This window comes from Falco biarmicus, chromosome 5, assembly GCF_023638135.1.
Source record: "Falco biarmicus isolate bFalBia1 chromosome 5, bFalBia1.pri, whole genome shotgun sequence".
Classification (NCBI taxonomy): Eukaryota; Metazoa; Chordata; class Aves; order Falconiformes; family Falconidae; genus Falco; species Falco biarmicus.
The window spans coordinates 55,744,423-55,769,702 of record NC_079292.1 but is presented as its reverse complement, the minus strand read 5'-3'; the positions used below and the strand labels follow the sequence as shown (position 1 = coordinate 55,769,702).

General features: G+C 48.8%; 1 protein-coding gene and 1 long non-coding RNA gene across 14 annotated transcripts in view; one reads left to right on the top strand and one right to left on the bottom strand.

Annotated features, from left to right (window-relative positions):
- The window catches only part of TCF20 (transcription factor 20), a 150,135-nt gene that overhangs the window by 60,987 nt on the left and 63,868 nt on the right, over positions 1-25,280 (bottom strand). For 2 of the 13 annotated variants that reach the window (XM_056342019.1, XM_056342016.1), the window contains one exon: positions 5,290-5,466. The exons of 7 other annotated variants lie outside the window; for them this stretch is intronic. The gene's annotated coding sequence lies outside the window, so the exon portion shown is untranslated. Of the gene's footprint in view, positions 1-650; positions 2,536-2,620; positions 2,857-3,116; positions 3,326-5,289; positions 6,448-25,280 lie in introns of those variants that run through there. 4 more of the 13 variants (XM_056342022.1, XM_056342023.1, XM_056342021.1 and 1 more) reach the window with 4 other exon arrangements.
- On the top strand, positions 3,591-6,115 carry LOC130150770 (uncharacterized). Its single transcript, XR_008822378.1, has 2 exons — positions 3,591-4,776; positions 4,960-6,115. It is a non-coding gene; the product is annotated as an uncharacterized LOC130150770 (long non-coding RNA).

The window sequence follows — 25,280 nt, the reverse complement described above, 5'->3', positions numbered from 1 at the left end:
CTGAGAAGCTAGCACTGCCAAAAACGTTTCTAATCTTTCAAAAAGTTATGAGAACTCAGGTTCCAAAAACATTAGTCTAATACCCTTCATAAGTATAAAATATAATTGAACAGGGTATGAAAAAATAAATACATGTTTTAATTAAAAAGCTACCCCACCCAAACAGAGATCTGGCATACCCTGTGTCAAAAGGCAAGATATGCATAAGCCAGCTATAAACTCTTAAATATAACCTTATCTCAAATTATAAGGAAGCCAAGCAAGCAGCATAAAATTATTCAGGTTTATTACATATTATACCCTCATTCCAGACAGCAACCTGCCAAGTTGGTAGAATAGGAATTGTGCAGTACAATTCCTATGAAGGGACCCTTCCAAGAGCAGCAGTATTGCCATTTTGCTGTGCTTCATGGGTGGTTTAGTTAAACATGACCTAAAAAGGAAGGCAGAAAGGGGGCATGCAATGATTTTCTTTCTAACGTTATACCGAGAACCCAAAAGGATTTCTTTACGCACATTTCCGCAACAGGAAGGGGGGGGGGGGGGGGGGGGGAACAACGGACCCCCAAAGCATACACACTTCACTCTTTCCCCTGCAGACTTTATACACGTATCACAGACAGAACCATATTAAACACTCTTTTACTTACACTGCTTTAAGCCTTTAAATTTAATCCGAGTATCCTTTCATATGTAGTAAAGGAGAGGTTAATATCTCCCCAGTTCTTCAGCTGAAGATTAAGGAAACTTCTTCTGACAGTAAGAGGGGGTTTTTTTACAACTAATAAAGAAGTTTTCTGTTTCATCTGAATAACCTTCAGATCTTATTTACGCGTTACAGAAACAGATTTACTCCTTTAACATTCACCTCAAAACTTCTTTATGAAGAATTAGTTACTAAGTAAAGGATGAAACAACAACAAAAAGAATCCCGACCCCCTGTTAAAGACACTCACAACCAAGCTGCTCCTAGTGCTTTCATATAGGGAACCATGTTTAACCTGCCCCAGGCTGCAAAGGCATATTAAAGCATACATTTCAGCAAAACTGCAGGTTTCATCAGTTCCAAAGCCTCTGAAATCTGATTTAGAGATCAAAGCCCAAACTGTGTCAAAACACATACCATTCTACCAGAAACGACGCTAAGAGATTTAAAGCTAAGTAGTCTCAAGAATACAAACTTGCAAGAAGGCCCAAAACCCTCCCCTAGACATTTAAGTCTATTAATACAAAGACCGAAAGCTATCAAGCTTGTCTGAGGTCATTCCCAAAACTATAAGCAATAAGAATGTACTGTAGCAAGTCATATATTTGATATAAAAGGTACTGTCATACTCCCACTCTGAAGGCATAGTAAGTTCGCTTGCTAATTTAACCAGAAAACACAAAAATATGCATTTCACATGCCAGCAATGTACAGAAATGAGGAAAAGCTATTATTCTCTCCTTGTAACATTAAAGTTTAAGACATAGATGACTGAACCAATAAGTATCTCCGTCCTTTTTTTTTAATAGTAATTCTTTCTGCAGTACACTAATGCAGCTGCCTTTTTATAGGCCAACAACATAATGCAGACACAGCAAATGAAGAAATACAGCTTCAAACAACTCAAGTTAAAGTGAACTAATAGGGAACCCTATTTGAAGGCACAGATTTAAGGAAAAACAACCACCCCAAAACACTTCAGCCAAATGAAAACTCACAAGTAACAATACTAAGTAGTATTTATCACATATACTTAAACAAATGGACTTAGTTATGCATCACAATACCTGTCTATAAGCCTCAGAAACCAAAGTTATCTAACAAAAAAGCAGTCTAGAAAACAGGTGAAAAAAGTCTAGCTCTTCCCGAATTGAGTTCGGCCAACATGCTACAAACCTAACCCGGAGGCTGCTGCATCTCCATCATGCAGTCACTATATTGCTCTACAAATAAACAGGGTAAAGGTGAGCCAACTGCTATATGCACACCTATTGATCAGGAAGCATGCTAAAAAAATCAAACACTCCAAAGAATTACCCATGGATGAATCAACCAATGGCAACAAGTTACACACACATGAATAGCTTTCAAAATGCTAACTGAACACAGAAGGCTCTGAAACTGAACCTCAATCCCCTTGCAGGTGTATCTCTTATTTTTTTTCTTTTCAAAAGAAGGATTAAAAGAAGCCACCCTGAAACAGAACAGGAAACATTTGGCTGCAATTCAATCAAACTGCCTGCCCTTTTAATCAAGGGGGGAATGTTACTAATAAGATAGCATACACAAAAAATAAAGGATTCTGATGGTGCAAAATCTACCCACAGAGACAACCACTTGTTGATTCACATACAAATGTGCTCCTATTTTCAGCTTAGTAACAGAGTGCCGGTATCATTAGACAGCTCTGATACATAGGTTAAAACACTAAGGTTACGTAACTTTCTCTTATTTCTTCCTTGAAAGTGAGGAAAAATAGCTTCCAACTGCAGTCCTAAACACGACTTCCAGCAAAGTAAGAAGCATTAACAAAAGAAAATCTGATCCTCACAGCAGCCCCAACACACTACATCCTATCTCTGCAAATGAGCAGTGTAGAGTTAACTCTACAGAAAGAAAAAAAGCACCACGAACCTCAAGCATTCACAACACAGCCCGTCCACCTACTGCAACTTGTTCTTCTCCGACATTTTTAATCAGTTGCCCCTTCAACGGAAGCGCCAATCGCCACATCCCCATAAAAACTTCACAGTTCTTGCAAAACACCAATCTTTTGGGACAGGAAAACAGGTGTGCACCTCACCACGGAGCACGAGGGCCTCTTTCAACACACATCAACACAAACATATTTTCTTTAAAGAAAAAAACAAAGCGGGGGGGGGCTTAACCATGCTACGAAGAGAACTTCCCAAGAGCCCTTTCTCAAGTCCTCCTCATACCCAGCACTCGCTCTCCAACTCACGGAGATCCCTACATTCCCTCCCACACAACCCCTCGCACTGCCGGGGGAGCCTCGGCCTCCCCAGCGGGGGCACCGGGCCCCCCCAGCAGCTCTCCCTCCCCAGGCCTCCCCCGAACCCCAGCACCCCGCGGCGCGGCCCGGCCCGGCCCAAGCGCGGGTGCCCCTTACCTGCGACCCTCCCTCCCCACCTCCCCCCGCCGCCTTCCCCGGTGCCCCCCGCCGCCGCGGGAGGTACCGGCGGGGCGGGGGCGGCTCAGCAGCGCGGGCGGCGGGGCACCGCGGCGGGCCGGGGGCCGGGCCGGGGGGACCGCGGGGGCCCGGGGGCGTCTCGCTCCATTCTCCCCTCACCCCACACACACAGAGGCGCACACACACAGGAAATAACACGGGGTCAGCTGACCCCCGCCAGCCAATGGCAGCGGGCGCTGGGGAGCAGCGCGCGCCAGCGGGAACGGCGCGAGGCGGCGGGTCCCGGCCGGGCGAGGGAGCGGGGAGGGGAGGGGGAGCGGCGCGTGCGCGCGCGCGCCTGTGTACATGTCTATGTGTGCGCGCGGCAGCATGCGGGGGGGTGGGGGAGGGGGTGGGCTCTCCCACCACGCGCCCGCTTAAAGGGGCCGCGCAGCGCCGGGAGGAGCCCGTTGAGGGCGCCTGCCCGCCGCGGGGCCGGGGAAGGGCAGCGGCAGGCCCGGCCCGTGGGCTGGGAGCGGGCGGCACCGCCGCCGCCGCACGTGGGCGAGGCACGCCCGGCGCGCGTGTCACGCCCCAGCCCCCCGAGGCCCCCGCCCGGCGGCCCAGCCCTGGCGGCGCGGAGGCAGGACGGCGGGCCCCCTCAGCCCTTTCGGGGGCGGGGCCGCGGCGGTTTCCACGTCCATCCCCTCATAAATCAATACCGAGTTATTTTAAGAACCGAATTTATTCCGTTTGGCCGCTCCTCCCCACCGGGCCCCCTCCCAGGCGGGGTGCAGGCAGCTGCGGCCGGCCCGGGAGGGCTGCCGGCGGGGCGGGGGAACCCCTTCCCCGGCCCGCAGCCCTGGCGGACACCCCGAGCCGCGGCCAGGCCGCAAGCCGGGGCTGGGCGCGCCCCGAAGCAGCGGCGCCGCGCGGAGCTCGGGAAACAACATGGAGGCTGCGGGCGGCCGGGCGCGCGCCGTGCCAGCGCGGGGCACCGGCGGCGCGAGGGCTCGGCACGCGCGGCTGCGCCCAGTGGGGCCAGCCCTGCGCCCCCCGCCGCTCCGGTGCCTCCCGGACGATTAGAGACGGGGCTGCCGGCGCTTCCGAGGCCCCCGTCAGCCTTAAATACGGGAGTGAAGCGTGTCCGGTTCGACTTCCACGCTGCAGAAATGATTAAGCTTTTTGGAGCATATTCACTGGTCTTTGGGTTTAATTTTTGAGAGCGATGGGGCAAGGAGACTGGTGGAGGGGGCAGCCCGAGAGCAAGGATGCAGCGCCTGTCAAATCATCATCTCCTTCATTTAAGCCTGCATGCCAGCAAAGGAAGCTCTGTATGACACTACAGTTTCCTCCATCTGCCACTCAGAGCATCTCACGTGAAAACGCAGGAGGCTGGCAGCCTGAGCAGCTCGAAGTGCTGGGCAGAGAAAGCTCGAACATCATTTAAACCTCACTTTGCCAGGAACTTTACAAAGCAGATATGACAGCTTCAAGACAGTCTGCCCTGCTTCCCAAGCTCTGTTCCCCAAATCCTCAGCAAGCCTGATTCTGAGAGAAGGCCCATGCTCATAGCTCATCCCAAAAAGCAACGAACTGCTTAGGAGGCCTGTGTTGTAAGCACAACCGGCTGACAACTTCACTGATGGTTCCTCCACAGGTGACTTGCTCTTTATGTAAAATAAACACGAACCACCATATCTTGTACCATGCATTATCTGTCAAAAGTAATTCAGAGCCTGGCTGAAATTCCATCTAGGCACGACTGCAATGATGGCAATAGTCTGGGGAAAACAACCAGAGCAGACAACAATTACACGTGCTCCTACCCTTTGTCTTTCAGGTTCACAATTCACCAGTGTCGGGGACTCCGCAGCTGCCAGCTGGGCAAGTCACGAAGCGGGAGTGCCCACGAAGGACTTGCCTGCTCCTCCACCCCCCTCTGGACTCAACAGGCAACAGCTCCTTTTGGAGGCAAGCCTTCTGCTCTGATCTATGCCTTCTCTCGCAGATGAGATTACTGAAATGTGCCCTGCATCAGCTACCTGGGAGCTGCAGCTGGAGCACACAGATGCTGCCTTATTGCATGCTCTTGCAGTATGGTGTGCCCCTGCTCTCTTCAGCACTTGTTGCCTATTTGCATGTAGCATTTAAGGAATGGTGGTTCACTTACGGGAGGTGGAGGTCATTGCTTCCTTTGCCTGAAGAAGAGGATCCGACAGCACATTCACTGTGATAAACTGTGAGGTTGCTCTAGTCGCAAACAGCCTTAATCTTGTTGACTGCCATGGCATGCTAAGAGCTTGGTTAGAGCAGCATTCCCTCTGGGGATCCAGGGCTGTGATAAAAGCTGTAATGGGGTGGGGGAACTCGATAAGGTTTTTATAATTTGATTTTGCATTATCTGTTTTCTGATTTTGAAGTGAAATGTCAATTGAGGTCAATCCTTTATGTAGATTTATAAGGTTGCAGCACTCTACCTTAAGTTAAACTTAAACTTACCTTAAGGTAAAACCTTTCTGTGTATACAAATACATGAGAAAATACCCATCTATAAAATCTTGGTATATAGAGATTTTTTTTTTACTGAATGTCCAAAATGAAGTTGCAGCATACATAGAAACAGTTTTGTACAATGCTCAAAAAGGCACTATAAAACTACAAGAACAGCTAACATTCACAAGTCCAACATTTTTCAAAGGACCAAAAATAAGTGAATTAGCATACTTAAATACCTGGATCTCTAGTCTGCTGCACAACAACATTTCCCATCTCCGCTAATGAGTACTTATAGGTGTTACAAGGGAAGTACAAGAGGAGATGCTTTTTAAAATATTTAAAAGCTCGTAACTGTGTGGCTGATTTTAAGGCACGAAATGAAGTTTAAAAAAACGTCAGGCTATAAATACAGGTAAATGCCACGCTATCGTCAGCTGTTGTACTACAGTAGGCATCACTGGTAATATAAAGGGTCATTAAAAGCGCAGAATGAAAACAAAGTTACCAAAACTATATTAGTTAAATATCACACAAGCAGAGACACAATATCCTTTGTAGCTTTTGAAGTGATGTATCGGGCTTTAATGTACAACCCCACTGAGCTTAATGGAGAACTTGATTCTCTCAGAAACTAATTTTTGGCTGTCTGCAGACTCCGGATGAAAAAACACTGTCATTAGTACACCTTGTTCACATCACCGAGGTTTTTTTTGCCACTGAACATTTCACTTTATTTCCAGAAGGAAGAAATTCAACATCCTGACTTGGCCATCCAGTGACAACTACTTGACCACCATTAGTTACACACAAAGTAATTTTTAAACTAAAACAGTTAGGACTAATGAAGAAAGTAACGTCCATCATGCTATTAGGGCTCTGATCCTGCAAACACACAATCAGGCGGGAAGCTAACACTCATGCAAACAGTTCTAGTTCAGGGTAAAGTCATCAGTAGTATGTATCTACATGCTCTTAAAGCAACTTACAAGCAAATCACCCTTCAGTTCTGAAAAGAAGAAAAAACCCAAGGATTTAAGGCCAAAACTGGTTACTTACCAAAACAAACCCTTAAAAGGATCCATTTTCAAATCAATGCAAGAACTTAAACTGGTTTGCAAGTACATTTCCAGCAAACATATTCCATCATTGAAGAGTTAAGTGCTATAAATTCAGCAGATGCACTACACCACAGTTGTAAGAAAGACTGAAGTCTCTGGTTCTAGTGTAAGACAGTCAGGTCAGCCCTAATTGTACAGAGCCATTATGGTACTACCACAACAGAAACCTTCCAAATCCTACCCATTTCCACCCAGACACCCTCCCCCAGCTCCTAATCAAAGTGCTTCCAAGGACAGAGGCACAAACAAGGTAGAGACGGTCAGGAAAATGGCCTCAAAACTTGGCACCCTCCTCTACAATGGATGGGAGATTCCAGGCAAAATAAAGCCCCCCGATTAGCCCCTGGGGTTAGTGCCACTGCTCCTACCAGTGCTGCTATTGCAGCACACATGCAAGCAATGTTGACTCTTTTCTTGTACATGAACTATGTAATGGCAAAAGCAAACGTTTTTTCCCTGTTATGCCTTAATATAAAGCTTACCTTGCACATCCCTTTCCCCTCTACCACAGATCCCAGAGAAAAAAGGTCCTTCTGACCCCAAGAGGACTGACAAATGGAGATAGAGAGTCTCCTTCTGTCTTTGAGGTCACCACTTCTGATCTAGCCATAATGCAGTAATTACTCAGTTTGTGTGGCTCTCCAGAAGCATACATTAGCAGCTGGGGGGGGGGGGGGGGGGGGACGGGACACACGACACGACACAGGGGACAGGATGGAAGGATGACACCATTCCTGACCTCAACCACCTCTCATCTCCACACACTCTCTGTCTGACCTCACTCTGCCTGGAAGGGGGGAGGACAGCAAGTGATGCAGCTTGCAGGATCGAGAAGGAATTGTCAGGTAACATACGCTCGAAAGATTCTGAGCACCCCAGTGTTTCTTAGAGGAAAGATGATTTCTGAATGCAGCTGGTGGGGTCCTCTTGAGAGACGACTTCTTTACAAAAGGTTTCATTCCTGATGAAAAGCACTGAACTAGCAGCACCAGGAGGCTGAAGTCTCTGCAGAGTCAGGCACGCAGATTTCTCACAGGCACGGCACCTGTCCCCTCAAAGTACTACCCTTATCCTAATCCTTTCCCCCGTTACACAATTTTATGTCATGCACAGGCTCACCACTGCACTTTTGCAGCTTTCATCTAAAGGCACTTAGATGCTACAGGAATGGGCATTAGAGGCTAGCTTGAAGATAGATAATACAAAAGATGACCGCAAGATCGGGCACCTACAGGTCACGCAACCAGGGACTGAAACGGTGGGACAGCTACATCTTTAAGCAAATGTAAAGCAAGGGCAGCTAGCCTGTTTCTCTTTCTCCAAGAAAGACATCAGCATGGCTGCATTCATTAACATTTCCTACCTCTCTTCCTATCTAGCCCCAGGATTTCCCATACCTTCCTCCTGTTTCTTTTGCGCTTACTTCAGATAAAAAGTGTTACATCTGACCCTACACAAGGGAGAAGCCGTATCAGACATCTCCCAAGGAATTGCAACGAAGACAGGGAGGGCTCTCCTCTCATTAATTCACCAATATTGAACTTTTCCCCTTAAGACAGCCAAAGGATCTGTGTGCTTGCTGGAAAGTATTTTGGACAAGCACAGATTCTCAACATACTGTCATGTCTCAGCTGCATCACTTGGAAGCTGCTATCCTCCAGACACAAAAATGCTATCCTCTCCATAAACCATAGTGTTAAGTCCTGCAACAGAGCAACAACTGGGTTGGAAGACTTTGGAGCACCTCAAAGGAAGGAAAACGATAGGTAGGTAGCATGAATCATAGCAGGAGAAATATTAAAATCACCTATATGGGAGACAATTCTGCTCCATCTTTTAATACTGCAACACTTCTGTCCTCTCATCTTCCTGCTATAAGCAGCTGATTCATGAAAGTAAGATCTTTGTACCTTAAGACCTGCTCAGCTGCTTCTGCTTATTCCTTTTACCTTCTGCCAAAAAGCTGCTTCTGGCAGAATCAGAATTAGTTGCTGTAAAAGTAATTGTGATGCTGCAGACAAAAGAATCCAAGTCTAGTAAAAAAAGCGAGAAAAAACAGAAGCTGGGCTTTTGAGGAAAAACAGACCAACGGACCACATTTCCATGTGTATGTCCAAATAAAGGTGGAAATTATAATAGAAAGTCACACAAACAGGATTCTCTAGCAAGACTGTCTCTAACACGGCAGAAAAGGCCATCAACAAATCTTCATTATCTGAATTGCTAAACATATCTAAATAAAAGGAGAAGTTCAAATATTAGAACTCATATTTTTTTAAATGGTCTTACACAAAACCAACTCTGCCTTGCCTCAACATGTTTTACAGAAAGGATTTTTTTTTTTTTTTTTTTTTTTGCTTTTACTTCTGCTGGCCTTTTACAGAGGTTTCATTTGGGGGGGTGGGGTGGGGGGGGTCTGCCTACAGGGAAGTGTGAATTTCCAGGCTTAACAAGCTTAAATCCCCATGACATATAGTCCCCAATTTCAGAGGCAACTATGATTCTGATTCTTACTTTGCTCCCTGTTGGTTTCCTCCCCGATGCATGCAATAGCTGTTTTGAATCTTGGCTGTTCCAACGGGGTGGTGGGAGGAAGTCCCTGAAGGAACAGCATTAGTTCTTCCAGTCACCTTGCTGCCACCATGCTCCAGAATTCAGGCACATGGAACAGCACATGAGAAGGGCTTGCAGCAGCAAGAGGCAAAGCAGAGGGCATCAGACTATACCAAAACCAAGAGGTCGTCCACATTCGTCTGGTATGAAGGCTGTATTTATACTGGGTAATCTAAGGGTCCACTGAAGATACATGTTGCATGAAATCTCATTAACTTCTTGTCACAGAAACTGATTTCTGCTTTTTCTGTCATGTATAGGGATGTTCTCTGGTCCCATTTCAGCAGCAAGATTAATTTATAAAGAGTATTCTTTTAAGCTTCACCACAGTTTACTTATATATCTCCTATTGCTAACAAAACACAAGAAAGAAAAAAAACCTACTTCAAATATGACCACTTTAATTACTTTGTATCTTGAGACTCATAAAAGTACATTCAATGCTCAAATCCTCTAATTCTACATTTCAGAAGACATTAATGTCTTATTTTAGTACTCTGCGTTACTTCTAAGTCACATTCAAATCCAAGTCAGAATAGTGCACAAGAGAACATACAGAACTTTCAACTTTAAAAACAACATATTCAACCATTTACGAGCACTACCAAGACATTTGGCAGTGGGGGAAAGAAGTGTATTTTGATTCATGTCACCTAACCCAAGCAACAGGGATGCCTTAAAAGCTACCAGGTAATAGAGGTAACCATCCTGGGTTAAGAAAATCAGCATTAAACTTTGCAGAGTGGACAGACCTATTTTTGGGAAGTCTGAGGCATGGAGTAAAACCTTCAGGAACTTGTTTCTGTTTCAGGATTCAAGGGACTCTTCCAGTTGCCTGCTTAAGTTCAGGTTCAGACTAACAAACCTCTGCTTGTATATTGGTGCTTTCATCATCCTTGTTGAAAAGATTATCTTCTGCAGCTGGGAATCCTCCCGGCACTCACATTTGTCCTGAGAGGTGATTAGGACTGAAGGCCCCCTATTTAACTTGTCTGTAAACGTGCTCAGAGTAATTAGACCTAAACAAAACACTGTTGGTTCTATCAGGGCCCAGAAAATAAGATGGGCACTCCTTAGGACATCACCAGCAAGAACAGAAGCCTCAGCAAGAACAATTCATGTCAACCTACCAACTCAATGGGTCCCCACTGGTTTTAGCAAGTTTTAGAAATCCCAAACCCACAAAGAGAAAACAAACTATCCCAACACAAACATTTTCATGAGGAACAGCAGCATACAAGGGCTGCAGTCCTCAAGGTGGTCCCCTAATAACCCTGGCTGAAGCCAGGTTTAATGAAGAGACTCTGCTTACGTTGGCAGAGAGAAAGCATTTCACTAGGGGTGAAATTTCACATTCCCTGGGGTACCTGCCCACAGCTCAAGGATCCTTCCCCCAGAGCTAAGCCTTTCCATAGGAGAGAGCGTGGGGTGAGAGAAGGGACAACTCTCTTCACCAAAACCAGCAATGCTTTGAAATCTTACAGTGAGATTCATTCCACGGGCTGAAGATCAAGGTGTCAGGTTATTCCTAATATTGATGAAAAAGGGTAGTCACCCTATTTACAATAAGCTAGCATTATCTCATCTGAGAAACAGTAAGTCAGCAGCTAGCCTTAAGTGATAAGCAGAGGGGTTTCCTTAACAGTCCTCTTCATTGAGACTGAAGTTTAAAAAAAAAAAAAAAAAAAAAAAAAAAAGAGGGCCAGAAAAAAGCAGTGGTGGTTACAAGAAAGGGAATATCTTAACAGAAAGGGGGAGGGGGGGAACCAATTAACACTTTCAGCTCATTCCTCTTCACCACTACCTAGAAATTCTCCTCCAATACAAGCATCACCTGCTAGGGCTTTTTGAGAGACCCTCGCACATCCTCACTGATTACTTCCCCTACTCAGGGAGACAGACTGTCCTTTACCCTAAATGCTTTTATGCTCTTGATGAGGTCTCTTACCCAGCTGGATCCTGCCTCCTTCTCCCACTGCAATCTCTGAGCCTGAGAGAAGACACCTGGGGACCTTCCACTTTGCTTAGGAAAGAGATTTAATCCTTTCATGTCCTAGCATGGGGTTGAAGTGATGCATGCCTCCCCCCTCCCCAAACACACATGGTTACAGTCCTGTGCGACAGATGTCCCCAGCTGAAGAGAAATGAAAGGAAAGGGTTTTCTCCACTGTTTTCTGCTCTTTCAGGACTCATTTAAAAGCAGGTGTAGATAAAGAACTGAGGAAAACCCCATAGGGGACAATCCTGCCATACCCAGACAAGACAATGAGGCTTAAAATCTCTTCTTTATCTTATCTTAGCTAAATCGAATCCCCGATGTCCTCTGCTCCCAGTTTCACGGGGACCATTTTGCTCATTGTCCCCCACCTCCCAGGCTCGCATGCAGTGAGTGTCCAGTCCCACTTGATCACCTCCACTTCTGCCCTTTCTGGTGCCAGAGGTCCAAAGCAGGACCTTCCCGCAGTGGGGCATTTGACTTAATCCTGCAAGGGGGCTGCGGGGTGATTCCAGGCTTTGCTTCCCAGCCAAGCCCGGGTTGTGACTCAGACAAGCCACCAGACAGCACTCAGCGCAACACAATGATTTTTATCTTCAAAGTGCTTTACAAACTAACAAATCCTTACTTCCCCTCTGAGAGAAGAAAGAAGGAGGGAAAAAAAAAAAATCCCTAAACGTCACCACCTTGATGGAGCAGAGATGCAATAACGCCTGAAGTCCTTTCATGTCAGAGCAGGGGCAGAGGAGTCTTGCTGCACAGCAGTGCTTTTTAGGTTTGGGCTTTTTTGTGGTGTTTTTGTCTTTTACACCAAAGACCTGGATTTGAATTCTGTTTCAGATCACTACGGACAGTATGGTAGGACAGAGGCTCCCAAGCTATGGCCAGTAGGTCACTCCCTTAAGGGCTGTGGAGTCGGGGGTCTGAGAAGCAGGCAGCAGTACACGGGTGTTTTCCAAGAATCCACTTGCCTGTTCAGACTGCAAAAGTGCTGCACAATTAATTATACATCTGTGCTACAAAAGATCAGCTCTATAACTGCAGGGGGTGCTATTCATCAGCCTTGAAATGTACTGGCAGAGGACAGCCAGGGTCCAGTAGTTGAAATAAAGAAATAAATAACTACAAAAGCAGGATGCGCTCTGGGTCGTTAGGAGTGGAGTGCAGCGTCGGGACCCAAGTGACCCAGGAGCAGAGGGGAGCCCGGTGCTGCAGCCAGTCGGGATGCAGAGCTTTGCCCAGGAACTTCACAAACCACAGCAGGCGGAGAAGCCACCGGTCATCGGGGTGAGGTGCCTCGCAGAGCGGTGGCAGCAAGAAGCCTGCCTGACACCTGCATGCACTTTTCCTTCCTCAGCCCTCCCCTTTCGAGGAGGCAACAAAACATCACGTTCCCAGCAGCCAGAGTCCGGTCTGAAGTGGCTTCACTGAGGGGCAAATTCAGAAGGACCCCCTTTTCCTCATCCCTTTCTTTGGAAGCCCCCCTTTCCTAGAGCAGGCGTTTAGCAAGTACAAATACACCACAACGTTAGGCATCCTTCCACTGTCACTCTCCACTATCCTTCCTCCTCCAGACACACACACTAACACAAAATGACGGCTTCCTCAACAGACTGAATGAGCAAAGCCCTCGCGCCGATCCTTAATTGTCTGTGCTTTACTCTCTCACTCCAGTCATATTATATCACAAAACTCAAAGCAGCCCACCCACTGCCCCAGTCTTTGTCCAAAATCTCCAGTGAACAGTAAATTGGACACAGGAAAAAAAAAATATTGCTGAAGAAGAAGGGAGGGGCAAGCTAACCCCCCCTTTTCCTCCTCCCCCTTTTTTTTTCCTTCCTTTTTTTTTTTTTTTTTGAGGTTGCTTTTTGCTGGTGCACCCACATTGCTATTGTGCGGATGTCAGTTAAAAAAACCCAACAACAACCAAAACCCAAAAAAGATGGAGATATTAAAGAAGAAATCATATCTCACAGCCCTTGAGAATGTGACCCTGAGGCCCTGCCCTTCTCCCTCCTGGTGTACCCACGCATCACGGTGAAATGGCAGGCCCCCACCCCATCCACCCCCGTGCTACTCTGAACCTGCAGAGCGAGAAAAAAATGAAAACGCATCCAAAACCAAAACAAAATATAAAAGGCATCGTCAATGAGAGACACAGGGGGAAGGAAGGGGGGGGAAGCCCCCCACACCACACACAGACGCACGCACATGCACAACCCCCCCCCTAACCCATTTACGCCGGTCTCGGAGCAGGGGCCAGGCTGCAGCCAGCAGCCGGGGCCTCCGCAAAGGGACAGGGCCAGCGGCTCCCCGCGGCCGGAGCCGGCCGCCCCCCGCCCGCCTCCCCCGCGCCCCCACCCGCGGGCGCCCGGGCGGGCACGGCGGCGTCACTGGGGCGGGTGACACGCACAGGGCGCCGCAGACACACGGCCGCCGCCGCCGCGCGTGTGGTCGGCGAGAGCTGGCCTCTGCAGGGCAATTTTCCACTCTCAACTTTCAGGGAGAGGAAGAGAGAGATAAAGCCCATTTACTGTACCTTTCTGGCATCTTTCTCAGCTTTCCCTGCTGCTTCTCCCCACCCCCTTCCGATTTATCTCAGCTACTGGTTTTATAAACCGAGAGGGTGGAGGGGGGGAAGGGAAGAGGAGGGGGCTTTTTTTCTCTTCTCTCAGCCCCGTCTGCACCTTCTGCCTGAGCCCGCCGGTGAAGTCACAAGGCTGAGTCTCTGACATCACACAGAGCCCACAAACGCCGGATTGTGACTTCACTGCAGGGTAGAACAGGGAGGAATAGGAGAGGGGAGGGGAAAAGGCTCTTATTCAAACACATATCTGCAGTAGTAACAAAGGGAACTCAGGAAATGGCTGGCCAAGAAAATGGCTTTTTTTTTTTTTTTTTTTGTATAAAACATGCTCTCTTTTTTTGTTGAGGTTTTTTGTGGGTTTTTTCCCCAAAGAAAGTTTGTGACCACGATGGAAATACCTTTTTAAAGTGGTCTGGGCAGGATGGACAGCAAGCGCCAGCCTGGGCACCATCCTCCAGTGCAGCACAGGCTCCTGCAGCCCTTTTGGGACGGTGCCGCTCGCCGCAGCCGCGCTGGACCTGCCGGGGCTGGAGCAGGATGAGGTGCTGGGGGAAAAATCGACAGGCACGGGCGGCCGGGGGAGAGGCTCTGTGGGGGGACAGCAGGGGGGGATTGAGGGGAAAGGACCGAAACAGGGATGCTGCGGGTCGCACCTGATACGCGGTGGGAAGGCAAGCACCGAGAGCCACCCGGCCAGCACAGTCACCAGTGTGGCCGAAGCTCCGTGGCAGAGGTCTGGGAGCCATGGGCCAGGCCAAGGTAACGCTGATCAGTGTGCTCTTGGGGTTTTCTTTTCCCCCACCTGAGGATCCGAAATAAACCACTTTTAAAATATAATTGGAGGAAAAGAGGCATTAAAGGTCAGGGTTAAGGTAACAGAGTTGTATGTGAGGCCTAAGCAAGGGAATAGGGTTAAAGAGTGAGGTTTTCAGTTCCCCAGCGCATTTCTAGGTTTTAGGTGCCCTGGGGACTGGCAGGGAGGCTGGGGTAGGTGAGAGAGAGGTCAGGAGGCTTTGATGTACTCCCAGTACAAGGCAATGCTTGAATGTTGCTCTGGGAGCAAAAGCTGATGATACAGACTTCTGTGGCCATTTCTGAAATAAACCCTAAAAGAAAAAAAAGGGTTATTAAGTAGCTATTGGTTTAATGTGACCTGCAAAGTTGTACAGTTTGGGGACTTTTTTGTCTATCCAGCTGGAGGATTTTTTCTTAACATCAGTTTCTTAAAATTTAACACAACCGCAAACATGTTGGTAAATAAGGAAAAAAAATAAAATATCTGTTATTTGTGTTTAAAATTGAATATTTTTTTCTCCTTTTGAAGCAAGGCAGCTCAAACACTTCCACTGTGCTAATCATGCCTGAAGGCCAGGAATTCAGAGGGATAAGCCAAGGGCACAGCCACAGCCAAGTGAAATAAATAATAATAATTTAAAAATTACACAGTGCTAATTGTGGACAACATTATATTTATAAAGTTATTTGAACTGCAGAGCCAAAGGGGAGACAGCCTGTGCTCCTCACAGTGTGTCCGCTGCTCTCTCCAGCCTCCATCTCTGCCCTCGCCGAGACTTGCAAAGCATTCCCCACTGCCGTGCCGACCTGGAAGGGAGGAGAAAACAGCATTGCCGTTGCAGTCTGCCCTTCCCGCAACCTGCCAGTGCAGCAGGAGGGAAATCTGTACGTGGAGTGAGCGAGAAGCGGGGAGGAAATGATCCAGATCCCTGCCACGAACCGGCTGGCAGGTACATTCCTGGCTTGCTGCTGCCGGACGGCAGGAGCACCCCACGAGTGCCTGGGATGCCCCAGAGGGCTAGCAGCATGCGCAGTGGTGCTGGAAGCCCGGCAGCATGCAGGGGCGAGAGGTACTTGTCAGAAACTTCTGTACCCTGGCAGCTCTACATGCTTCCAGCGTAAACACAGGTGGCCAGAAGATGCTTTTCCAGGTGGGAACTCCTCCATGGCTGAAGCCTCTGTTCCCATACCAACTCTGAATCCCCAGCACCTTGGGGCATCACCCCAGCCCTGGCACGGCCATGGCACCAGGAAAGACTTCCCCTGTCATTTTATGGCTTCTCTATGCCAGTACAGCGATAAACCAGGCTGCAACAGAAGGAATCCTGCCTCCAATTGTGAGAGGGAGGAAAAAGGTACGAACTGCAAGCAGGAAGGTCCCCATCCGATCTCATATCCTTCAGCAAGTCTTGCTCCTTGTTTGACCACAACTTTGCTGCCATTTTTATACTGACAAGCTCCTTTCATCTTTTTTAATTATTTCTTTCCACCCTGCCAACTGCATGAGAGAAGCCTCCACATTTATCCCACTCCTTCCCTCTTGGGGAATCTCTCTCAACCTGCCCGTGGCAGGGAGGCAACATGGCTGCCACCATGCCAGGATGCCAGCAAGGCAAGGAGGTGAAGGGGGGAGAAAGGGAGGCACAGGCATTTGTTGGGAAGTGGAATAAAGCAGTGGGAAGAGGAAGGAATCTCAACACAGGCACACCGACTAGCGCGGACTTGCTCCAACTTGGCCCACAATGCAATTACCTGACTTGGAGGCTGGCCAACTCTCCCAGGCTAAGTCCCTCTGCACTTGTGCAAAGTGCTGTCAGAGCTGCTGGGACCACAAATAGTCAGGGCTTCAGCAGCATGTCTCGTCCAAAAAGAAGAAAGGAAAAAAAAAAAAAAAAGAAAAAAGACAGGGCAGGGACTGAATGGGCTTATTTTCACACAACTGCAATTGTTTTGTTGATGCGGAAAGGTAATTAAAAAAAGTTCTGATTTCAAACGTGCCACAGAATTCCCAGAGCCCGGAGGCTGCTGCTTAGAGGCAGATTAATCACACTGAATTCTCCATCTAGATATTGCATGCACTCCAAACTCCCACCGCTAATAGCTCTAATATTCTCCTCAGCGTGTGCATGCTGCTGGTGTTATGTTCCAGGAATATTAATTCCCCAACTCAAGCTCCTTTCGCTTGCGCATGTACCCTAAAGGCTTGCTGCCGGGCACTGGGAGATTATGGAAAAGAGAAAACAGGGCTAGAGGAGAACCGGGGTGCAAAGGTACTGGCTGGAACTCCTCAAGGAAAGTCATTAATGTTCTTTGGATAAGCAAGCCATCCAAATAAAATCTACCTGAAGGCCAAGTTCTTTAAACAAAGAGAGCCAACTACACATGCACAAGATGGTTGAAATTAAAATGAGCTCCCAATGCTGGCTTTGTGTTACCCACTCCCGCTACCCTGAGAATTGCCAAAAATTTCAGTCCTGTTAATTGTGAGCCACAGCTCAAACCAGGGGGTTCGTTTCTGTCTTCTGCTGGTGTCTTCCCCCAGCCCCCTTTACCCCCAAGCAAGGCTGCAAGCATCTGAACTCTTGCTGCCACACGCTAGCAACAGCGAAAATACAGCAGGTTGCAGTGCAAGCATCCAAAGAGCAGGTAGCACTTTACACGGTGAGCCCCTTCTACCACTAGCAAAACTGACAGGCCAGTACGTTCATGGTCCAGTTCAAGGTCTTGCTGCATGTCAGAGGCCAGAAGGTGTGTCCCTGGGATCTCTCATTCCACGCAGAAAACAGAAAAGGGGAGGATGAAGGCAGGAGAAAAATGTGCAATTTTTCTTTGAATTCAAATAACTGGCATTCCTAGTAAGCAGTTCAGTGTGTGTGTGATCTATATATATGGCCAAAAGGCTGACTGCTAAGCTTTAAAACCAATGCACACTTGAGAAGTACCATTTAAGATGTCTATGATGTAATTTTCAAAGCTGCTAAATGCCCAAAGCTCCTACTGCTGTTCAGCAAAGACTGCAGACAGTCGCCAGGTTAAAACACAGTACCCTGAAACCAGCCACACCAGGACTCTGGAAACCACAGTGAAGAAGACACCTCAAAACAGATGGCGCTGGTCATGCTTCCATTTAGTAGGATTACTTGCATGACAAGAAGCTGTCGTGGGCATGATTTTCTTTGTCAAGCAGTCAAAATATGTATCTCCCTGTAATATGAATCAGCATGCCTATGTCAGCACTGGAAAATAAAAGGGAGTTTGCCCCTTTTGTTGCAGGCATTTCTGATATGCGCACCAGCAGAGTACCTGAGCCATAGGTCAATTTGGATGTACAGACCAGCCCATCAACTGTTTTCACAGCTCAGAAACCTTACCTACTCTCTGGACTAAACCCTGTAACATCACAGGTGCGCTGGGGTAGGTGGTGGCCCTTTCCACAACCACAGCAGGTCAAAGAGAAAAGCCAACATTTTAATGGCTAAATACTTTACAGGGGGCTGTTGGTGGTAGGAGGGAGACGCATTAGAGGAGAGACATTTTTTGAGGCTTCATTCATTTGCTATGTATCATGCAGGTCTACAATCATGTGCCCTTGTTGCGACTCTAACCCAGGCACCGCCTGCATAAGGCCTCTGGGGTTTAACTCTGCTGTGGTGGAAGGGGAGAGGCATGGGCTTCCTTCGCTGTGATAAACCAAGGCATCGCTGTGTGTAGCTTAGGTGCAAATCTGTGATCCTCTTTCTCTCTTTGTACACAAAGAATGAAGCTGATAGCGAAGCTGACATCTAAATCCTCACTATTGCACATCTGAGATAACCCCGGTTGTTTTTGTTTTTCGAATTCAAACATATGAGAAGGGAGAAAGACAGAAGGATTTCAACCCTTGCCAAACCCTGTTGCCAGCCCCCTGAGTTACAGATCTATGAACTCTTACATGGGATGAGGGCTCTTTGCTTTTATCTCCCTGTGCAGCGCATGTCCTCAGCCCTTTGCAAACAGATGTTTTGCCCTCCGAAAGGGAAAAGAGGAAAAGAGAGCGAGCATGAGCACGGGGGAGAGAGAGTGAGCATGAGCAAGAATGCTGTCTGCAGATGTCAATCAGGACTTCAGTCTGGGTCTAACCTGCCAGTCCTGCAAAAGGAGGATACATGAATTTTCTAGTTGGATAGTCAGTATCATCAAACAAGAAAATTGTGAGGTTTAGATTGTAATGCAGTCTCATGTTCAGTAAAAAGGCCTTGCTACATGGTGATGATGTGGGACTGAGGAGCCTATTCCTAGCAGCTTAAAAATTAAAATTTCACTACAAATATCCTAAAGAAATGGTCAAAAATAGTACAGCATTTCAGACCGTTTTTGTAGAGCATGGTAACGTTGGCAAGGGGGAAGTGATCGTAGGTAGAATACTGTCAGGTTTAGGGAAAGCTTTCTCTGCATTTTAAAAAAATTGCATGAAGGAAAATATTCTTAGGAATGAAAAGTCTAATGATTACATGTATATAGAGAGTGTCATCTCTATCTTGGCGTTTAACAGAAATCAACTCCCCCATGCCAACACCCTCCCCTCCAGCCACCCACCCTGATATTCTTCTTCACCACTTCCCACCCATTAACCCAGTACCTGCAGTGCAGTGTTCAAGTGGGACTGGCGGAGCTGCTGCCGCTGTCATCTCCTCAGAGCTGGCAGTCACCTGCCAATCTCGCCCCCACTTCCTCCTCCCTCCTGCTCCCCCCCACCCCTCGTCAGTGCAGCTTTCCCTGGGATAGATCACTCTCCCCCCCACCCCCCCCAGCAGCCTGACAAATAACTACTGTTAACTCAATAATATCCCCTTCCAAGGTTTTTTAATTACCAGCTGTCCGCAGGGTGCAAGACTCTCACGTACAGAGAGAAACGGGCCAGAGAGGGAGGCTAGCAACAGGGGGTCGAAGAGTTTGGGCTGAAGCGGGCTTCACGCCGAGGGACAGGCTCCTTGTCCTCCATCCACATGGCAGGGCTGGCACAGGCAACCTGCAAACCCCTGCGGGATGCTGCCGCCCAGGCAGCAGATACAGGCAACCCCAGCAGGTGCAGGGTGGTTAACATGCCGCTGTATTTTTTTTTTTTTTTTGGGGGGGGGGGGGGGATTTGATCCTGAAAGGGCTGATGTGGAAAGCTGCTCCTGCAGGACAACGGGAGGCTCTGCTATATCAGCTGAGGAAGCACCATAGTATTTGTTTATATGGCATTTTAAATGGGAACCAGAAAAAGGAGGGGGAAGGGAGAGGAGAAAAAAATCAGGTGCATTTCTGTTTGTGTATCTTTACCAAATACATCTATCTTTTCACATACGAGAAGGCCTTTTTTTTTCCTTTGCAAGACAATAATCTTATTTTGTCTTTTTTTTTTTTTCCCCTGAAAATTCAGGGGTCTGTGGCTCAAGAGGCTTTTTCTTAGCCTTGCATTAAATGGACACACAGCTTACAGAACTTTCAAATAAGCTCTCCACCTAGTATTTGTTTGTTCACACCCAATTACACTCCCTTGATTTTTAACAGGGTTGAATAAGGCTTATTTTTAAAATTCAGTTAATGAAGTTTTATCTGAATAGTCATAAGCCTATTAGAGCTCGAGTTGTCCATCGAATCCCCCCTCCCCCCCCCCCCCCCCCCCAGAGGTTAAACAAGACCAGAAATCCTTTTGTACTTGAAATAACACGCTGGGAAGAAAAGAAGTGAGGAAGGATAAAAAAGCCCAAGCCCCACATTCGGTCCTTTTTAACTCATAAAGAGACACTGGGAAAAGCACGTAAATGCAAGGCTTCCTCCCTGCACCCTTCTTCTACTCCTCTCCTTCCTTTGTAGGTCACCTTTACTATGAAGACAGTGATGCTTCAAGTCTTCATTTGCTTAAATCAAGACATTAAGTTCAGCACACCTATCAGGTAACTGCCATACCCCAGGCAGGCAATGAAGGGGAAGGAGCGTCCATCCCAGCATCCTGGCACTGGCGAAGCAGGCACCCTGCATGGGGCAAGGACCGGGTATTCCAACACAGGAGTGGGGCCGAGGAGGCTTCCCTGGGAAGGGGCAAGCACTTTTGGAGGAGGACAAGTTTGAGGACACAGCACCAAACATGCTGTGCTCGGGTGGAAGGGGAGCAGACAGACATGTTGTGCTGTGGGATGGCCCAATGCTGGCCTCTGCACCCCAGCAAGGGCTGAGGGTGGCAGTCAAGTGGGACAGCACAGCGAGCACAGCCTAGGAGACCTTTAGCATCAGCCCCTCCACCCCTGGGGAGCATCCTGGCAGGCGAGAGAGCCCCAGCTCCCCTGAAATAAACAGCAGCCTTCCCAATGCTTCATTAAACTAACACAGCTTCCCGCCATTGCCCCGGCAACCGACACAGGCCTCCTGTTTGCCAGCTGGGAGAATTAAAGGCAGCCTGGCAGCCAGCCCCTGGCTCCTCTGAAAGCTCCCCTTACACGGTCAGAAAGCATCCCCAGGCGACCCCCAAGGTGCCATCTGAGATGGGGGGGGAGTCCTGCCCACCCCCCGCTCTGGCAAGCTGCAGTCCTCAGGGAGCCAGGGACCCCAGGATCCCACCACTGCCACCAGCTCTGATGCTGGAGGACAACACAAAGCTGGAGGGCTTGCCAAAACAATCCTTGGACTGGAAAAGGACTAAATAACCCCCTGGATGGTCCAATGGGGCAAAGGTGGACGCTACTCCCTGTCACAGCAACACCTCTGTCCAAATGTGATCAATAGTTCATATTAATTAGCAATACATTCCTCTCACTGCCCATCCCCTAGCTGAGTAAGCAAATTATGTCCTCTTGTCCCTGTTTTCTTCCTTTCTCTTAAATTATATATGCCACAAGGAAAGCCCTAGCACAAGCCCCCCACTAGCATCAACCCCCTGGCACAGGCAGGAAAGGCAACAGGGGACAAGCTGCCCCATCCTTCATGGCTCGCCCTTAGAAAAAGCCATCCCAGGAAGAGCTCTGAATGAAAGTATTGATGCTGTACCAGCCTCAAGTGCACAGATGTCCTGCCACCCTTCTGCCTGCTCTTGGTCCATCCATTCAAAACAGGTAGACGGTCCCTTCAGGCAAGGCAGAGACATCCTTCCACATGGCCTCAAGCGGAGGAGCTCATTGCATTGCCCAAATCCCAAAATTAGATCCACTGGGTTGCTGCAGGTACAACATGCCAGCTGCTTCCAGCACCTTCCTCCTGCCACCACTCCAGGCCACCAACACACAAAGGAGGCCCGCCAAGATGGTGAGGAGAGGAAAACACCTCGCTTCATAATGGCAATGAATAAAGGAGCACTATTCACTTGCTCGGGCATCCACATCTGTTTTGTCCTGTTTTCCATGACTACTGGCTGTGAGCAGAGGTCTCACAGGGAGGAGCATTAAGTATTTATTCCAGCTCTCAGTTTTGTCAGCTTCTGATGCCACCAACATGTTTCGATTCTGCTTGGAAAACTACATTGCTTTTTTTTAACCCAGGGATCCCAAAACAACCTATAAAGGTACTTCCAACCTCATCAACAGTACCCTAGCTTTCCATAGCCCTGCAGCACACGTTTTGCCACAAACGTAATTCTGTCCAGAGAGACCCACTCCAGTCCTGTCTCTAAAAAATTTCTATGACCTACTCCGCTCATTTTGTGGTAATATTTAGCTTTGTGAAATACTACTTAGCTACACATAGCAGAATTAAGAAAAAAAAAGGAGGAAAATAAAGAAATTAGTACATTTCAGATTCTGGCGACTACTCTGCATTGCATGAGGAAGTGGCACATGGAAAACGTGGAGCTGTTTATAAGCATTAAATAACACTCTCTAGCAATCTTGCAGGGGAAAACATAAAGGCAGCGCATCCAAGCAACCCTACAAAAATTAGCCCAGAGACTGCACCTCAGTGACAGAAGACAGCACTGCAGTTAAGGATGTCTGAGCAAATGTGGAGCAGAGGGAAATAAGGGGCAGCAAAACATAATCAAACACCTTCCTTCAGTCCACAGCTCCCCAAAAGAACTGTACAGACCATGAAAGGGGAGTCTTTGAGGTTAAGGGGGAAAAGTATGAGCACTTTGACATGATCACTGTAAATTATAGTGACAGTGGGAAGAATATTGCCTTAGCTTTGATGGGGGATGCAGAGAAAAGGGGACACTTTCAGCTACTTGCAGGAGAAATCGTGAGGGGAAATTGCAAGGGGAAGATGTGCGTGCAGAGCACCACAGGTAATGGCCGTTAGACTGGGAAGCCTGGTTAAAAGTTGCAGGGCTGCCAGCAATCCTGGTTTAACCATGTCTCTCCTACTTTGCAAGTTTCTGATAGTCTCATCTTCTGGTTCTCTTCTTGTGCAGGACTCTTGACCTGTCAAAAAACTGCATGCACACAGGTTTCTAGTTCTTAAGCTTTTCTTCAAAGCAGTAAGAAGTTGAATCCTGGCAAACCCCTTCCCCCAAACAGAAACCAATTTATGTTTAATCTCGTTTTTTTCAGGCAGTGCCAAGGCATGGAGGGAGACGAGGTTGACAAGTCCTGAGGCAAAGGGACACCTGCACCAATCTGGACCGCTCTGTGCCCTGTCCCCACCTCTCCAACTGCGAAGCCCTCAGCCTGCTGTTGCCAAACCCACCGGTTTTTTTTTTACCATGCTCCTTGCTAATTAAACCTTCAGTCAAGTCTGCCTCTCCTCCCACCTGGACTAGCTCAACTCCCTGCTTTCACATTTTTTTCATTCTTCCCCAGACCCAGGAGATTTAAGTTTCTTGAGTCTCAAAGCTCCTGGAGGATAGGGTGGGCAAGGAGCGGTCTCCTGGCTCAGGCAAAACACGGTCCCCCTCTGACTGCCCTCCTCCGGGGCTGGATTTCAGAGCAGAAGTGATTGCCGTCAGTGAGCCAAAGGCGCGCAGGGGTAGGGGAGGTGCTGGTCTCCATGTGCGCACCGCGTCCTCCTTCCCCGCTGCTGCCATACATGATTAATCATCCCTGAGACACGCCTGCTGCTTCCCTCTGGCTCTCCAACAACCACAACAGCGGCGGTGGCAGCAGTTGAGAGCAGAGAGACCTCCTCAGGTTCCCAGCCCGGGCCCGGCGAGCGTCTCCCAGCGGGGACCTCTAGATCCTCGCACACATCTCGCTCTCGCACGTGCCGGCCTGCCTCACGGCCTCCCAATTAATCGCTCCCCTCCCCCCATTTTCAAACTCGGCTCGTCTCCCACCCCTCCCCCCACCCCCCCCCACCCCCCCCCCCCCCCCGTCCATCTGTGTCTAATTGCATTTCATCTGCAGTCATTCTCTGGAAAACTCACCGGGAAGGTGTCCAGGAGACTAGCACAAGCTTAAACACGCGCTTGACACAGGGAGCCAGGGGGAGGCCGGCTGCTCTGCCGGGGCGGCTGGGGCCCGAGGGAGCCGGCCCTCCCCTCAGCCCACCTCTCGCCTCCCTGCTCCCAGCCTGGGCAGGGGACGGGGGGGCGCTGCTGGTGGGCAGGGGGCTGGCAGCTGGGGAGAGGTGGCAGGCAGCCAGGAAGGGCCAGCAAGAGCCGGTGGGGCGAAGGCGAGGCAGCTCAGACGCCCTCCTTCCTCCGCCAAGCACCAGGCCCGCCTGCGGGCTCTGCCAGGGGCAGCGCAGGGCAGGGGCAGGGGAGCGGCAGGGTCCTGCCAGCACGACTTGCTGCCAGAGGAATCCGGGGGCTCCCCTTGCTTCTGCTCGCCAGGACATTGCCCTCTTCCCCCTCACATTACTGATGCTCCTGCCCTGACCACTGCACACTTAAGCCAGCCATGTCCCAGCTGTGTCTGGTGCAGTGTATGCAGCCCTGCTGGTCACACAGGTCCTTGGTCCCACCTCATCACCTTGCCACTGCACTGATCCCGCATGGCCTCCTGTAAAATCCAAATGTTATCCAAGGGCTTGTTCACCCTGCGAAGGGTGCAACAAGCTGGGCTCTGAACAGGCAGCATGCTGGGCACCACACGTCAGCTCATGCCACAGTCACTCTTCTTCGACACCACTGGAGTGAGCAGCTCAGCTCGTAACTGCATATGAAAAATGCCCACACATAATAGTCCAGAACAGCTAGGGAGCCGTACATGCACACCCCAGCTTACTGCACACTGACCTCCCTGCACAAATAAGTGCACAGCGGTTTTACACTGCAAGGAAGGTTTCCTCTTGGAGAAGCAGGCCCCCAGTGGGAGCTGCTCATGGTTTTAGACCTCAGGCAGAGAATCTGCAGCCCAGGGGCTGGGCACAGACCACAAGTTCATTTCCTGTAGGCTAGAGCCACCTGACTTCACGCATCATTGCTGGATGATGTGAAGGTATGGACTAATGCCTGGCTGCCCAAAAAGCCAGCTTGGCTCTCAACAACAGAAAGGTTCTCCGCCTTTTCTGCAAAGAGTCAGTCTTCCAGCTATGGGAGGGGAGGGACTGAACTACTAACCCATATAACACCACCTTAAGCCTTGTCTATTTGCTGCCAAAACTTTAAATATAAGAATTTACAGCTCTGATAAGGGTGACAAATTTACTTCAGTAGGCCAGCAACT